The sequence below is a fragment of the Triticum dicoccoides genome, chromosome 5A (genome assembly GCF_002162155.2).
Source record: "Triticum dicoccoides isolate Atlit2015 ecotype Zavitan chromosome 5A, WEW_v2.0, whole genome shotgun sequence".
Lineage (NCBI taxonomy): Eukaryota > Viridiplantae > Streptophyta > Magnoliopsida > Poales > Poaceae > Triticum > Triticum dicoccoides.
The window spans coordinates 568,038,950-568,057,813 of record NC_041388.1 but is presented as its reverse complement, the minus strand read 5'-3'; the positions used below and the strand labels follow the sequence as shown (position 1 = coordinate 568,057,813).

General features: G+C 40.4%; 1 pseudogene; it reads right to left on the bottom strand.

Moving 5' to 3' along the window:
• Positions 1–7,045: 7,045 nt before the first annotated feature.
• On the bottom strand, positions 7,046–8,659 carry LOC119297902 (annotated as a pseudogene).
• Positions 8,660–18,864: the final 10,205 nt, after the last annotated feature.

The following is an 18,864-nucleotide window of genomic DNA, read 5'->3' as shown; positions in this document are numbered from 1 at the left end:
CCTCCGCCCTTTGGGAGCACTGGTGGGCGTAACCCTAGATAGCCGGCCCGGCGGCGGAGAGAGAAGGGAGAGGCGACTCAAATACCAAGGAGGGGTGTAGGGTGGAATTCCGTATAGACAAAATTCCTTATTTGGCCTTTTCTTAAAATGTGCTTCCTTTTTGGCCCAAATGAAAATTTCTTCCTTATTTGACACAATGTGTAAAACTTATTCCCTATGTGACATCCCATCCACTTCGGCCACTAACAATATTAAGTGTGACATGAAAGACCATTTTGCTTCTGCATACTATGTGGCTAAAACTATTTACTCATGGACTGGACACGAGAGCTATATCTCGCTTCAAACGAGATGGAAGCAGCTCTCGCGTGAGGGTTTCCCTCTTCCCGTTATTTCTGGGCCGGCCCATTTTTGTTTTTTTCTCGCTAGCTTCTCTTCACTCAATCCTTTGGTTCGTGGGTTCTGCTCCGGTTTTCTTCTATTTTTTTTCTTTTTCCTTCTCTTTTTTCTTTCAGTGTTCTTTGTGCCTTCGCAGTTTTCTACGTTATTTTCTTATTTTTTTCATCATTTCCTTTGTTTTAGTCCAGTTTTTATTGATTTTTTCTTTCTTTTCTTCTTCTTTTTCTTCGGTTTTCTTTTGTTCCTTTCTCCATTTTTGTTGGTTTTTTACTTTTCTTTCCTATTTTATTCATTTTCATTGTTTTATTCCTTTATTAGTTTTCATCATTTTTTAGTTTCCTTTGGTTTGTTCTGTTTTCCTTGGTTTCCTCATGGGGTTTCACGGATTTCTTCGGGTTTTTCTTTTTTCTTTGTTTCTAAGGTGTTTCTTTCTTTCTTTCTTCGGTTTTCACCACTTTTTTTTGCCTTCAACACATGTCTACATTTTTATACAAATTTTTACATTTTACGTATACATCAGAAATTTTTTTTATGGATGTTTAATATTTTTCAAATACATGATTAACATTAAAAAAATAAACACTGTACATTTTCGGTATATATCAGGAACATTTTTTCAGGCATGTTTAACATTTTTGAAATATATGATTAGCATCTTTCCATACATGATCAACACTTTTTAAAATTTATGTTTTGATAGTCAAGTTTTTAATAGACATTCTACATTTTTTGTATACATCGGTAACATTTTTGTGTACACGTTTAACATTCTTGAAATAGATGATTAACACTTATTCAATTTTTGTGTGTTTCATAACTACTTTTTTCATACATTGAACATTTTTGGTATACATTAGGGGCAATTTTTATAAATGTTAACATTTATTGAAATATATTATCAACATTTTATTCGATATACAATCAATATTTTTGGCATAAATCAGGAACATTTTTTAATTCATGTTATACATTTGCGTTTACATCAGGAACATTTCTCATATACATATTTATCATTTCCAACAAATATTAACAGATTTAAAAACTTATTTTCATGTCTACTTTTTTCCATACACGTTGTACATTTTTTGTATACATCAGAACCATTTTTCTATACATTTTTTTTTCCAAATGCATGACTAACATTTTAAAAAAATATACGTAATATATATTTTCTAATATATATGTTTAGAATATTTGGAAGTATAAAGAAAAGTAAAAAACAAAAAAAGTGAAAATAAGTAGGAAAAAAGACAAGGAAGTGGCCTCCGATACGCCTGGGCTGGCCCAGTATAGCGCTCGCTTCAGGCGAGGCTAACATCGAACTAGTGTCGAGCGAGGTAGAGGCATGCCCTGGGCCGGACCCATGTCTCAGAGTACACCAAAAGATATTTTTAGGGGGAAAGGCCCACGGGCCTAAAAGTTTCTAAATTGATGAAAAATAGTACATTACATAGTTACAAGGAGCGACCAATGAAGTCCTGATTTTATGTGGAAATGATACCAATTTATATCTAAGTAAAGAAAGCAATCATGTCGTTTGAGCACCGCCACCGTTGGGAACAAGTAACTCGCCATCAGCAGGAATCCTTCGCAATGGTCGAAGAGGACAGTGCTTGTCGCCTCCGGTAGCTTAGAAAATCAGATGACATTCACCACACGTCAGATTGCGCGGAGCTCACGTTCGGACTCAGAGGCGCCACGACTGCAGATGTCTAACACCATGTCTGCTACCTACTCCATTCGTAGCGTTTTTACACTAGTACATTCCAATGAATAAGGTGTGCATGCCTTTTAAATTTCAATTTTGACTTCAAATTAGTTATAAGTTATGTGACCCTAAATCATACCACTGAAAACTTCTTTCAAATACAAATCAATGATAAACTTTCGTCACATATAATCCACATATAATAAATTAAATTGATGATCAAATTTAAACTTAAAACACATGCATGTCTCTATTCATTGAAATGAAGGGAGTATGACAATTAGTCGCGCAGATTACAATCGTGTGTGGTGCTCACGTGTTCTTTGGCGATGGATTAGTTCCAGGAGTAGATATGACGAAAGTTAGCAGCACACAAAATATAAAATAAAATAAATTTAGCAGCACACAGAACATAAATTGTGGATTGTATGGATTAATTAGCAACACACAGAATATAAAATAAAATAAATTTAGCAGCACACAGAACATAAATTGTGGATTGTATGGATTAATTAGCAGCACACAGAATATAAAATAAAATAAATTTAAACCAGTCCACATTTTATAAAATCAATGACGTAGGACTGGTTTAATTAGCAGCACACAGAATATAAAATAAAATAAGTTTAGCAGCACACATAAATATGACATTTTACTCCTTCCGTTCTATTATAAGATGTTTTAGATATCTTAATATAGACTACAAACGGACTGAAATGATTGAATAAACACATTAAAACACGTCTATACACATCTGATTCAAAAAAAAAGTTAGAACATCTTATATTTCGAAACGGAGGGAGTATCAAGTACTAGTCTTTTTTTAGCACTATACAACACCAGGGGCAAAATCTTTTCATTTCACACTTAACACCGTTCGTGTCCAAAATGGATGAGATGTCAAAATAGGGAACAAATTTTAAACGTAGTGTCAAATAGGCAAGAAAGTCTTGTTTGTGCCCACTAAGGAAGCACATTTAAATGAGGGGCCAAATAAGAATTCGCTCTTCCTCCCTGAAAAAAAGGAATTATCTCTTCTGTGTAGGGTTGGTCTTGCGCACCAAGGACCAAGTTTTTGAAACGAATTTTTGACCAAGTTTCTCAACTTTTGGTGGGTACCAAAATATCTTGATGCTCAAAATTTTGGGTCCAACTCAAATCAAATTAAAAAATTAAGTGAATTTCAATAGATCAAATTCAGTAATTTCAAAGATTTGGAAAATACACCCTCCATAAAGAAATATAAGAGCGTTTAGATCTATAGATAAAATCAAATATATCTTTACGAAGGGTGTATTTTCCAAATCTTTGAAATTTTGTATATTTTGGTAAGGTCCAAGAAAAATCCTTTACTGAATTTTGCTTTTGATTTTAGGTTAGAGAGAAGTACATGTTTGTGAATACATGACACACAAAAAGTTTGTTATTGTACGAACACTTGGGTGTCTAGCTCAATCACTCGCCACGTGCCACCGGTCGGTGCCCCACCTATGGCTGCTTCCCCACCAGCGTCCCACTGCATGCACCCGTGCGGACCGCGTCTGCCTGCACAATCAAAGCCGAACTTCCACCACGTGAATCTCATGCGTGAGACGCACTTGGAGTGCCTACATACGTTTGGAAGCAGGGTGCGCCGCTACCACCAGGACGGCGACCGGTGACAGCGGCAGCGAGGAGAGACGCTAGGGGGAGTCCATGGTGGTTTTGGGGTTAGGGCTCCCATATGTGTTCTTTTATTGAGAGGTTCAACTGAGGTAGAATATGTCTCTCCTCGCATGTCCAAGTGCAATCGGCATGCCGACATCGGGCGAGAGGATCTCGCACTCACGACACCACACCGGGTACCCACGCCTCTCGTGGTCCGCTCTTGGTATTTGAAGCTCCTCATATTTGGCTTGGCGGCACATCAAAGATGCTGGGTAGGGTCGGGTCCATTGGTCTGGCGAGATCCATTACGGCAGCGGTTGGGAACATATGTGGTGTTGCAGCATCCAATGTGGATTTGGCCAGAAGGTCAGGCGCGGGAAGAGAGGTGGTGTAGCAAACAATGGGGTACGAGTAGTGTTTTGGGGTGGGTCCATGCTGTCAGAGCCGACGTGGCGGACGTGTAAACTCCCCCACTACACCCTGCGATTTGAGGCCGAACAATCCAGAAAGTCTAGCCCAATATGTTGTTTGCGTTCAATGGCTTAAAATGTGCCCGGACCGGACTATCCAGACATTTAGGAGCAGAATGGGTGCCCTCCTTGGAGATTCCTTAACAAAAATGGATCTTCTGACTTACAAGAGGCAAGTTAGGGAGGTACAATGCCCTCCTTGCTTAAAATAGGGAAGGCAAATTAGATATATGACACTGTTCATAGATTACTATAGATTGTCGATTAATGTATATAAAGCATTGTGTTAGAGCACTTAGAACTCCATCGACATGGCGGCATAGCAGGCGAGAGGAGCTCGCACACGCGCAACCACGCTGGACACCCACGCCTTCACTCTCTGTGCGGCTCTTGGCATTTGACGCTCCCCGTATTCGGCTCGGCGGCTGCTGTGGGCGCGGGCGCGGTGACACCTCAAAGATGTTGCGTAAGGTCAGGTCCGGCGGTTCGGTGAGATCCATTGCATCGGCGGCAGGCAGTGGAGGTGGTTTGTGGTGTCTGAGGTAGATTTAGCACCGAGGTCATGGTCAGGCCCGTGAAGAGAGGCAGAGTAGCAAACAAAGGTGTTTGGGTAGTGTTTTGGGTGGGTTTGGGCTGTCGGATCCGACGTGATGGACAAACGAACTCCCCTACTCCACCTCTCTATTTGGGGCCGGACAATCCAAACAGTCCAGCCGGATATGTGGTCCTCTTTGAATGGGTAAAAATGTGTCTGGACTGGACTGTCCAGACATTTGGGACTGAAATAGATCCTTAATGGAAGCGGATCTTCTTCTGAATGTAAGGAAGCAAGTTAGGGAGGTACAATGCCCTCCTTTGTTTAAAAGTAGGAAGGCAATTGAGAGACATGATACTGTTCACAGTCACAAGTTATTATAGATTATGAATTTTTTGAACAATCGCTCATATATATGCGCATACACCCACCCTTATGAAGGCACACGCGCACACCTTATCTCTATGAACATCTCCAAGAGACAGAGCCGGTCGGATAAATACGAGCATCAGGACTTAAACCCTGGTGAGCCGAGGATATCACCATCCAACCACAAGTTGGTTCGCGATTATGAATTAATGTACATAAATCATTGTGTTAGAAACTCCGCCTATGTCTTCTAGGCATAGCCGGTCCCAAGCCCGGGTAAAGGAGGAGGGTTGTGATAGGCTTGGCGAGCCAACGTAAAAACTAGCCAGTCTTTTGGGTATGAAACCCATTTGGACGAGAGTAGTACTAGGATGGGTGACCTCCTGGGAAGTCCTTGTGAAAGGGTTTCATATCTAGCCTACCCCAACTTGTTTGGGATCAAAGGCTTCGTAAGTAAGTAAATCATTGTGTTAGAGCACTGTTAATGTACGAAACTGCAGGGAAAGAAAGTTAGGTTACACATTGCACTTCAGTGTGATGAACAAGCAGTATCCAGCATCCTTATTTTTTTCGAAGAACCGGTTTATTGCCCTTCTTTATAGTGAATCACACACCACGCCCATGGCTGATAGTTTCTTCCAAGGTGAACTCTGAAATACGGCTGAAATGCATTTTCGTCCTGCAGGCATATGTTGTGAAAGTTCCTGTTTCCAGCGAGCACACATTGCAAGCCACAGACCCGTCAACATTGAACAATATATACAGCAGCATTCTTTCCTGGGGGGCACACGTTGTTAAGAAATTTATCAACTGCCATGGAGTATGAACTAAAAAATGTCCAAAGATAACCATGAACAGATGATCACATAATGTTGCAAGTCCATCGGAAGAGGTCATCAGCATTCGGCAATATATGCCAGCCAACTTACAGCAAAGTACACATTGACTGTTCAGGTTTTTTCATAGGGCCATTTGCATTTCTGTCCCTAACTCGAACCACCTAATCAGATATACCCCTAATTTGAAAGCCTGCTCAAATTTGCCCCTCCGCCGTTAGGTACCCTTATAGTTTGACCGTCCTGAAAAAAATAGCAAAAAAATCTAAAAAATCTAAAATTTTGTGAGATCGAAGATACCCATGTGCCCAAGGTGTGTGCAAATTTTTGTGCTATTTGGACATTCCAGGAGCTCGTGGCGAGGAAAAACAGTTAATCTGCACGCTTGTGAACAATAAATTTGAAATAAAATAGCAAGAAAATTTTTAAAAATATGAATTTTTTTGGCACCAAAGTGGCTTGGGTGCACAAGGTGCTTGCAAGTTTTTGTGATCAAATGACATGCGAGGAGCTCTAGCAAGAAAAAAAACAAAATAGTTATCTTTTCCCAAGTTTTTTCCCGAGCCAAATTTTGTTTTTTTTCTCCACAAGCCCCTTCAGTGTCCAAACACAACAAAAAATTGCACGCAGCTTGCAGACCCGAGCCTCTTTGATGCCAAAAAATTTCATATTTTTTTGAATTTTCTTGCTATTTTTTTGAATTTATTGTTTACAAGCGTACATATTTATTGTTTTTCCTCTGACACGAGCTCCTGGAATGTACAAACAGCACGAAACTTTGCACGCACCTTGCATACCTGAGTATCTTTGATCCCACAAATTTTCATATTTTTTAGAAATTTTTTGTTATTTTTTTCAGGACAGTCAAAGCCCTTTGACCGGCTTTGACATGCTTTGACCGGACGGTAACGGAACAGAAGGGTATTTCTATAAGTGCACCTAACGGCGGAGGGGCAAATTTGAGCAGGCTTTGAAATTAGGGGTAAATCTAAGAGTGGGCGCAAATTAGAGGCATAGATGTAAATGTCCCTTTTTCATATGTTAATAGAACAGGGGCTTCTCCTTGCTCGCAGAAACAGGAAGAGACTCGAGCGAGGCACAACACCCTAGCGGCTAATGCATTCATCGCTATGACTATGGAGTTATCTTCACATGAACTCGCAGATGGAGTTTGTCGTCGACGAAGAAGGGGCTATCATCAGGACTGACCTCCGCCCAAGGAATCCTGCATCCAAGAATTTGTCTATTATCGGTGCTGGTGGTGGTGCGCCTCCACAAGGAGCGAAACTCCAGGGACGGTCTCCTCTTTACCTCAATCTCATAATCTATTGTCCCCCTTACTGGCCCCTTGTCATCTAGCTTCTTTATTGAGAGGCAAAAATAGTTCCTTTTACAGATCGCCAAGAGGAAGAAACCATGCCCCGCACAATAGAACGGTGGCGAGCGTATCAATCCTGACGGGTAAAGTTCATTATACAAGAAGGCTGATCAATTAGGATGGCATTGGTCATATTACGCACTAGTGGCACCAGCGGAAGTAAACTTGAACTCAAAATCTTGTGTCTTCTTTCTATATTTGGGTACTGGAAGTGGGCCCACCTAAGAACGAAGTCATAGACGGATTCTTCAGATGCAACACCAGGGTGATTCCTTGATAAGATGGCCACAATCCCAGGGAGAGGGATTCTCATAAGTTCATCCTGAAACCTGAAATGAGGCAGATAATGATTTTATGACAGCAATGTCCGCATGAAAGAAGGAAAAAAAAGTATCTCAATCCAGGGGTTACTTACTTTGTTGACAGGAAATTCTTGTATCTGTTTGCAAGGAATTTCTTGGCTGCCTCTATCAGGTCAGTTGCAACTGAAATGGAACATGGGAGATCTAGGCACCTCACTGCCAATTCTGGGGTCATAGGCAGGTCTATGAGCTGCTGACCGCAAAGCTTCATGCAAGAGACAACCTCAAATTTGTCAGCAGCCATCAGGATATCAACCAACAGAGTGGGCTCAGTTGATGTGAACTTGCCACTGTACATAAAATGTAAAAGCTCCATGAAAGCCTTGTCTCTGTTCCAAGTAAGAAATAAGGGCAAGGAGGCATAAAGGATCAATGAAACAGTCCAAAAATCTCACACTGTAACAGTTAAGTAAAGGGGTACAAAAAAGAAGGGGTATCTGTTTTTTGTTTTTGTTTTTGTTTTTTGCCTGCATGATTATTAAGTATGACCATTGATTTCCAATAATCCATTAGGGAAACCCGTAATCATTTGGAGCAAAAGTTTATAAAGGTAACGAGAGACAATTCATATCAAAGTAGAAAAGTGTGGCAGGAAACTATGAAATAGGCCTCTCTATACTAATCAACAATTTTATTTAAAAAATAAAAAAATACAATGACAATAACAAACTAGAACTATCAGTTATAAGAAGATACACCATACACTTGAGTTACCTGAATCAGCAATTCTAAGTGTTGCCTGTCTCTGGCCAGATTCTTTCATGCCATTTGAGAAAAGCTAAGAAGCATGAAGCTTATAAGAAAGACGAGTTAACTGATTACAGAACAAATGCATTTCAGAAGATCTCGGAATTACCTTGAAGAAGAAATTACTTTTTATAGAAAGAATCGCTGAGCTGATATATATGGTCTCGACTCGTAAAACTGGTGGACTCGTCACAATAAGAAGAGTCGATATCTTCTCCATCATCACCTGTAAAATACCAAGGTCAGATAAATATAGAGAATCATGCAAAACTAGGGGAGAAGAAACAGAAGACACATAACAGAATTACTAGATAAGTTTTTTGCTGTTGAAAATGTCTTCTCAATGTGCGCCAGTTCATTTAATCAACCCTGACCTTGAGAAATGTGGATATTAAACATCATGAAAACCAAGATACTCAATGAGTTGCATCAAGCATAATAAGCATACTAAAGTAATCATAAATGTTACTCCAAGGATTCTATTCGAGTATACTGAACCCAAGTAACAAAGGTAAAAAAAAACCAGGCCACTCATAATGTTTGTATGAAATTAACAGGCAACCAAAGATGAGCAACGGATTGCCACTACAGTACCGACATACCAGTTGCGTACCACAATTCACATGTATTCATACTAAACAGTAAGTGATCATGAGAAATAATAGAGGTGAACTAAAGGCTAGTGTTGACCTGAAATGTGGAACACACTTGCTGAGATAATCATGAAACTATTTCTTCATATTCCAAGTATGCAGACATGCAGTCAACAAGGCAATAGCATATGGACAATAATCTGTTGTATTTGTTTTGGACCTTTTGATGTTACAGTCAAAGAGATAGCAGTTGGAAGATTCGATGTAGCAGGCGATGAACCAAATTTCCCCACATACATTTTTGTTGTGAAAGATGTGAAATAATTGATCACCTTGTCCCTTTTATCTAAGGCTGACGCATTGTGAACATATACTAATTTGTTAATTGCTTCGTCGGGTTAAATCTGCAATCGATTCATCTTGGGTTTGTGGGGAACTTACTAATTGAAGGGCCTAAACCTAAATTGATTACCTTTAAGCACTGTTCGAATGGGAAGACTAATTAAGATGTGCACGCAACGCAACCGCGGAGGCCTGGGCTGCTGGGTGGCTATGTACGCACCTTCGTCCTCCTCGCGGCGGCGCTTGCGGCGGGGAAGTGAGCCTCCGGCGCCGGGCGCGTCGTTGTCCCGGCCGACGACCTCTACCCGAAGCTCCCGGTCGGAGAAGTCCTCCGAGTTGAAGACGAGGTGATAGGCGTCGTCTACCTCCGCCTCCGCTCCTGCCCCCGTCGTCGACATCTCGTTCGTTGTAACCCTAGCAGGGGCGGCGGCGGAAGAGGAGCAAGAAGGATGGATTCAGCTGGTAAATTTAAAGAGCATTACAATCAGTACCTACTTAAAAAGAATCTAAGAGCATTTCTAGCAGATGTGTACCGCCATCTTATAAATTTCGTTTACAGTATTCTGTAAAAAAAATTGCGCAACGGCGGACGGATCGGCAAAACAGATACCGTTAAATGTCGTCGGATTCCCACTCGATTTGAAACATCTACTTCACAACAAAGATCATCAAGAGTTAAAAAGGGATTCCGCCCTAAGGCCATGGATCAATCAGTTCAAGGAATTTACTCCTAACAAATTTTTATAGGAATTCTGGTAGAATTAGAGAGCATTAAAAATACGAGATACTATAGTCCTTTTTTCCTTAAAAAATAAAGAGTACGGGAATGATGTCGCGGGCAACCGACGAGGGATGGTCACAATAAAGTATACAAATCACTTTCAGATGTAATTGAAGGTAAAGAGGAAAGGTTTCGCGAGACTCTGCTTGAGAAACGGGTCGATTACTCGGGGCGTTCTAAGTAAGATAGTTCTGCACATAGCACCCCGATAGATAGTTCAACCTTGAGCTACTAAACTAGATAAGTCATACTAGCATCTACTCCTAGCCGTCGTCGCCGGAGTCGCCATTACGGGGCGGGGGCTCGTTGTCGTGGAGGGTGTGGTGGATGAGCATGCCGGAGAGGGTCGAGGTGAGTTGGTACTCCTCCAGAAGCGTCGGCACGCGCGCGACCGCAACTGCATCTCCGGCGGCGGCGACCTCCTTCGCCTCCCACCAGGCGCGCTCGGCCGCCCGGAGGCACTGGATGGACGGATCGAAGAGCCGCCCGAGGCGACAGAAAGTTGCCCCTGCTGGCACTTCGGTGCTGCGGGTGTGCGCCTGCTCCCTGCGCCTCTCCGACATGGGAGGGGGAAGGAGGAGCTGTCGGCCTCATCGTCGTCGTTGCCGCTTGCGGCCTTCGAACCCACCGTGACCGCCAAACCCCCCGCGACACCCGAACCCACTGCGGTCGCCAAACACCCCGCCACCTCCATGCCCGGAACCCGCGGACGCCATCTCCAGTAAGATCAGGTGGTCAAATACGTTGCATAACATCGTCAGAGGTGTGAGGATTTGTCGCCGAAGGATGATTTTTGCGGCGGAGGTGGCTAGGAGGATTACGGGACGGGAACCCTAAAATGCCCCACACCCACAAATATATGGAGGAATTGAGGGCGGCTTATGGGCCACCTGTAAAACTTTTTACGGGCTGGGCTGTAACGCCCCGAGACCGATGTGCCAGGTGTCTTCTAGTTATTCGTTGTGTTGCCTTGTCATGTGCCTGTGTGTCATGCATTTCATATCATGTCATCATGTGCATTTCATTTGCACACTTGTTCGTCTCATGCACCCGAGCATTTTCCCCGTTGTCCATTTTGCAATCCAGCGCTCACTCTTTTTCCTGAGATTTCACCAAGTCCCAGTAATCTTTAGGCAATTTCATCGCATCATATCTTTGCACTGGACGTGTAGCATATCAAAATGTTCGTCTCGACGAGTACATCATTTCATCTCATTGCATCATTTTCATTCGAGCTCATCTTGATGCCTGAAATGCTATTGAAAGAGGGCTATGTGATGATAATTTCAGATCTGTTTCAGCAAATGCACTTTTGTCATTTTTGCCATGATTAATGTGTGCCTGCTATGATCCTGAGCTCTACATGTGTTTTGTAGAATGTCATGCCATCTTTACAGGGGTGTATGCCATGTATTTTTGTGATCTTTGTGGTGACTAGCACAAGCATGCAAAGTAGCTTACTCAATGTTGCTGATTTCAGGGAATTTCACTAAGTCTCTGTCCTGTCCTTATTTTTAAGCCATATGTTCATGTTGATTCCTAGTGATCCGTGCCTCTTTTGAGCATGATCAGTAAGGATGTTTTGTAGATATTGTGGTGCTCTATCCATTCATGTCTTTGTTTGCAATTATGGAGCACCCTAACTTGACTCAATCGAGCTCTACTTTTGCTATAAAATGTTCCTGGCAGATTGTTAACATGTTTAGCAATTTTGCCGAGCTTGTTGTATTTGATCCGTGCATGCTATGATGTTGTTCTTGCCATGTCTAGCTTCTATGCCATGTCTATTTGCTGGGTGTATACTTAGTTTGTCATGAAATACCTTGTAGTGAGTGCATCGAGCTCGTAAATATGCCTACTCGTTATCTGTTTTGCCATGCTCCAGTTTTTCACTAAGTCTAGATCTGTTTATGTTTTTGCTATGTTCACATGCTTGCAATTGTATTTTCTGATCCTTTTTGACTCATGGTCACTAAGGGACTTTTGTTGTATGCTTTGAGTAGCTTTATTCCATGCATTTCTTTTCCATGATATGTTCCTGTAGCATGTAGTTATCATGCTTTAAACATTGCTTCCTGATGTTAAATTCCTGACATGCTGTCAATTTCACTAAGTCTGGAACCTGTTATCTTTTGCACTTTTGCCATGCTTGTTTGAACCTGTTATTGAGTGAATTAGCCGTAGCTCAGTGTTCATCTTTTGTCAAGCATCTTGAGTGGATCTCTGCCATGTATTTTGTTGCTATGTTTGAGTGCAGTAGCTTATTTATCTTGATGCATTTAGAAGGCTACTTGTTGTTTATCGCAGATCAGTGTCATTTTTGTTTTGCTTGCCATTTCCAAACCGTGCATCCGATTCCGGTGATCTTTATATCGATTTCGACCGAAATCAACTCACCTTTCCAGTGGCACTCTTGGTTTTCCAAGTTAAGGCCAGGTTCAATCATTCCTTTCCAAATCATGCATATGCATCACATACCGCATCCCTCATATCCTTCCATGTTTTGCATCATGTTGCTTGAGCATTGCACGTGGTTGATTGTGTCTCCCTTTGATTGTTGTTCTTGCTTGGGTAGAGCCGGGAGACGATTTCGTGTTCGAGGAGCCCATTGAGTACGTTTACGAGGTTCAAGCTTCCATTCTTCTTGGAGAACTTTGCAGGTGATGTCTACTACACAACCTTCTTCTTGTAGACGTTGTTGGGCCTCCAAGTGCAGAGGTTTGTAGGACAGTAGCAAATTTTCCTCAAGTGGATGACCTAAGGTTTATCAATCCGTAGGAGGCGTAGGATGAAGATGGTCTCTCTCGAGCAACCCTGCAACCAAATAACAAAGTCTCTTGTGTCCCGAACACACCCAATACAATGGTAAATTGTATAGGTGCACTAGTTCGGCGAAGAGATGGTGATACAAGTGGTATATGGATGGTAGATAATGGTTTTTGTAATCTGAAAATATAAAAACAGCAAGGTAACTAATGATAAAAGTGAGCGTAAACGGTATTGCAATGCTAGGAAACAAGGCCTAGGGTTCATACTTTCTCTAGTGTAAGTTCCCTCAACAATAATAACATAATTGGATCACATAACTATCCCTCAACATGCAACAAAGAGTCATTCCAAAGTCACCAATAACGGAGAACGAACGAAGAGATTATGGTAGGGTACGAAACCACCTCAAAGTTATTCTTTCCAATCAATCCGTTGGGCTATTCCTATAAGTGTCACAAACAACCCTAGAGTTCGTACTAATGTCACCTAGATACTCCAATGTCACCTCAAGTATCCGTGGGTATGATTATACGATATGCATCACACAATCTCAGAATCATCTATTCAACCAACACAAAGGACCTCAAAGAGTGCCCCAAAGTTCTACCGGAGAATCACGACGAAAATGCGTGCCAACCCCTATGCATAGGTTCATGGGCGGAACCCGCAAGTTGATCACCAAAACATACATCAAGTGAATCATGTGATATCCCATTGTCACCACAGATACGCACGGCAAGATATACATCAAGTGTTCTCAAATCTTTAAAGACTCAATCCGATAAGATTACTTCAAAGGGGAAACTCGATTCATTACAAGAGAGAAGAGGGGGAGGAGAAACATAAGATCCAACTATAATAGCAAAGCTCGCGATACATCAAGATCGTGCCAAATCAAGAACACGAGAGAGAGAGAGAGAGATCAAACACATAGCTACTGGTACATTCCCTCAGCCCCGAGGGAGAACTACTCCCTCCTCGTCATGGAGAGCACCGGGATGATGAAGATGGCCACCGGAGAGGGATTGCCCCCTCTGGCAGGGTGCCGGAACGGGTCTAGATTGGCTTTCGGTGGCTACGGAGGCTTCTGGCGGCGGAACTCCCGATCTAATCTCCATTCTGGAAGTTTTAGGATACATGGGTATATATGGGTGAAAGGAGTACGTCGGTGGACCGAAGGGGGGGCCACGAGGCAGTGGGGCGCGCCCTAGGGGGGTGGGCGCACCCCTACCCTCGTGAGCTCCTCCTTCATCTTCTGACGTAGGGTCCAAGTCTATCCGGTAGGTTTCCTTCCAAAAATAACTTCTCCAGTTGATTTTTTTCCATTTCGACTCCATTTGATATTCCTTTTCTTCGAAACACTGAAATAGGCATAAAACAACAAATCTGGGCTGGGCCTCCGGTTAATAGGTTAGTCCCAAAAATAATATAAAAGCAGAAAATAAAGCCCAATATTGCCCAAAACAGTAGATAATATAGCATGGAGCAATCAAAAATTATAGATACGTTGGAGACGTATCAAGCATCCCCAAGCTTAATTCTTGCTCGTCCTCGAGTAGGTAAATGATAAAAAAGATAATTTTTGATGTGGAATGCTAGTTGGCATAATTTCAATGTAATTCTTCTTAATTGTGGTATGAATATTCATATCCGAAATATTCAAGACAAAAGTTCATATAAAATAATAATACTTCAAGCATACTAACTAAGCAATCATGTCTTCTCAAAATAACACGGCCAAAGAAAGTTCATCCCTACAAAATCATATAGTTTAGTCATGTTTCATTTTCGTCACACAAGAATGCTCTCATCATGCACAACCCCGATGACAAGCCAAGCAATTGTTTCATACTTTAGTAATCTCAAACTCATAAACTTTCACGCAATACATGAGCGCGAGCCATGGATATAGCACTATGAGTGGAATAGAATATAATGAGGGGGGTTATGTGGAGAAGACAAAAAGGAGAAAGTCTCACATCAACAAGGCTAATTAATGGGCTATGGAGATGTCCATCGATTGATGTTAATGCAAGGAGTAGGGATTGCCATGCAACGGATGCACTAGAGCTATAAATGTATGAAAGCTCAACAAAAGAAACTAAGTGGGTGTGCAGCCAACTTGCTTGCTCACGAAGACCTAGGGCATTTTGAGGAAGCCCATTGTTGGAATATACAAGCCAAGTTCTATAATGAAAAGTTCCCAGTAGTATATGAAAGTGACAAAACAAGAGACTCTCTATCATGAAGATTATGGTGCTACTTTGAAGCACAAGTGTGGTAAAAGGATAGTAGCATTGCCCCTTTTTATTTTATTTTTATATTTTTTTATATTTTTTTGGGCCTTCTTTTTTTCTTTGGCCTTTCTCTCTTTTTTGGGACAATGCTCTATTGGATGATGATCATCACACTTCTATTTATTTACAACTCAATGATTACAACTCGATACTAGAACAAAGTATGACTCTATATGAATGCCTCCGGCGGTGTACAGGGATATGCAATGAACCAAGAGTGACATGTATGAAAGAATTATGAACGGTGGCTTTGCCACAAATACTATGTCAACTACATGATCATGCTAAGCAATATGACAATGATGAATGTGTCATGATGAACGGAATGATGGAAAGTTGCATGGCAATATATCTCGGAATGGCTATGGGAATGCCATAATAGGTAGGTATGGTGGCTGTTTTGAGGAAGATATAAGGAGGTTTATGTGTGAAAGAGCGTATCATATCACGGGGTTTGGATGCACCGGCGAAGTTTGCACTAACTCTCAATGTGAGAAAGGGCAATGCACGGTACCGAAGAGGCTAGCAATGATGGAAGGGTGAGAGTGCGTATAATCCATGGACTCAACATTAGTCATAAAGAACTCATATATTTATTGCAAAAATCTACAAGCCATAAAAAACCAAAGCATTACATGCATGCTCCTAGGGGGATAGATTGGTAGGAAAAGACCATCGCTCGTCCCCGACCGCCACTCATAAGGAAGACAATCAAATAACACATCATGTTTCAAATTTGTTACATAACGTTTACCATACGTGCATGCTACGGGACTTGCAAACTTCAACACAAGTATTCCTCAAATTCACAACTACTAAACTAGCACGACTTTGATATTATTACCTCCATATCTCAAAACAATCATCAAGCATCAAACTTCTCTTAGTATTCAAAACACTCATAAGAGAATTTTATTATTAATCTTGTATACATAGCATATTAGGATTTTAAGAAAATTACCATGCTATTTAAGACTCTCAAAATAGTATAAGTGAAGCATGAGAGTTCATCTATTTCTATAAAATAAAACTACCACCATGCTCTAAAAAGATATAAGTGAAGCACTAGAGCAAACGACAAACTACTCCGAAAGATATAAGTGAAGATCAATGAGTAGTCGAATAATTATGCAACTATGTGAAGACTCTCTAACATTTAATAATTTCAGATCTTGGTATTTTATTCAAACAGCAATCAAAGAAAAATAAAATGACATTCTAAGAATGGCAGACATCATGTGAAGAAGCAAAAAACTTAGGATCAACCGATACTAACCGATAGTTGTTGAAGAAGAAAGGTGGGATGCCAACCGGGGCATCCCCAAGCTTAGATGCTTGAGACTTCTCAAAATATTATCTTGGGATGCCTTGGGCATCCCCAAGCTTGAGCTTTTGTGTCTCCTTAATTCCTCTCATATCACGGTCTCCCTAAATCTCAAAAGCTTCATCCACACAAAACTCAACAAGGACTCGTGAGATAAGTTAGTATAAACCATTGCAAAAACCTTATCATACTCTACTGTAGCAAATCACTAAAATTATTATTCAACATTGCATACTAAATTCCTCTGCATATCTAATAGTCCTATCCTCAAATAGAATCATTAAAGAAGCAAACATATGCAAACAATGCAAACATAACAGCAATCTGCCTAAACAGGATAGTCTGTAAAGAATGATGCAACATCCATACTTCCCTAGCTCCAAAAATTATGAAAGAAAATTCCCACTGCAGTAAATTTATCAGAGCTTAATATGCAAAAGGTTTCAACATTTTATCACATTCTGACTTTTCTAGGGAATTATTGCAACAGCGGTAAACTTTCTGTTTTCAAACAGCAACATGTGGACTTCTAAAATAGGCATAGTAAAGGCTATCAATGCCACTTTTATTGAAATAAAATATGCAAAAAATTGTTCTAAATAACAGCAATAAAATCCTAACAAAATAAATTGACGCTCCAAGCAAAACACATATCATGTGGTGAATAAAAATATAGCTCCAAGTAAAGTTACTGATGAACGAAGACGGAAGAGGGGATGCCTTCTGGGGCATCCCCAAGCTTAGGCTCTTGGCTATCCTTGAATATTACCTTGGGGTGCCTTGGGCATCCACAATCTTAGGCTCTTACCACTCCTTGTTCCATAGTCCATCGAATCTTTACCCAAATTTGAAAACTTCACAACACAAAACTTAACAGAAAACTCGTAAGCTCCGTTAGCGAAAGAAAACAAAACACTACTTCAAGGTACTGTAATGAAATCATTCTTTATTTATATTGGTGTTAAACCTACTGTATTACAACTTATATATGGTTTATAAACTCTTTTACTAGCCATAGATTCATCAAAATAAGCAAACAACACACGAAAAACAGAATCTGTCAAAAACAGAACAGTCTGTAGTAATCTGGATCAAACGTATACTTCTGGAACTCATAAAATTCTCAAATAACTTTCTAGACCTGCGGAATTTATCTATTAGTCATCTGAAAAAATAATTAATTAAATAGCGCTCTCCAAATAAAAATGGCAGTAGTTCTCGTGAGCGCTAAAGTTTCTGTTTTTTTACAACATGATCAACAAGACTTTCCCAAAGTCTTCCCAAAGGTTCTACTTGGCACAAACACTAATTAAAAGCATAAAACCACATCTAAGCAGAGGCTAGATGAATTATTTATCACTAAACAGGAACAAAAGGCAAGGAACAAAAATAAAGTTGGGTTGCCTCCCAACAAGCGCTATCGTTTAACGCCCCTATCTAGGCATGATGATTTCAATGATGCTCACATAAAAGATAAGAGTTATAACATAAAGAGAGCATCATGAAGAATATGACTAGCACATTCAAGTCTAACATACTTCCTATGCATAGGGATTTTGTGATCAAACAACTTGTGGGAACAATAATCAACTAGCATAGGAAGGTAAAACAAGCATAACATCAAAATTTTAAGCACATAGAGAGGAAACTTGATATTATTGCAATTCCTACAAGCATATGTTCCTCCCTCATAATAATTTTTAGTAGCATCATGAATGAATTCAACAATATAACCGGCACCTAAAGCATTCTTTTCATGATCTACAAGCATAGAAAATTTACTACTCTCCACATAAGCAAAATTCTTCCCATTCGAAATAGTGGGAGTATCATAAGAGACTTGAATAAAATAAATTATTTCCACATTAAAAGAGTAATGTTCAGAGAAGGGGTAATCATAATCATGACAAGTTTTATAAATATAATCACTACTTTTTATAGCATAAGTATCATCACAATAATTATCATAGGTAGGAGGCATGCTATCATCATTATAAATTTGCATATCAAAACTTGGGAGACTAAAAATATCATCTTCATTAAGCGTAGCATCCCCAAGCTTAGGACAAACATTAATTGCAGCAAATATATTCTCAAAAACATCATCTTCATCAAACATAGCATCCCCAAGCTTGGGCCTTTTCATATCGTAAGCATAATCACTCTCATAATTAATAGTATGGATAGCACCAATAGTATAGCAATTATCATATTCTTCCAAGCAAGTGCCAAAAAGATTTTCAAGATCATACGAAGTATCATTATCTTCCACAATTATATTTTCATGAGGCACAATAGTAATAGGGG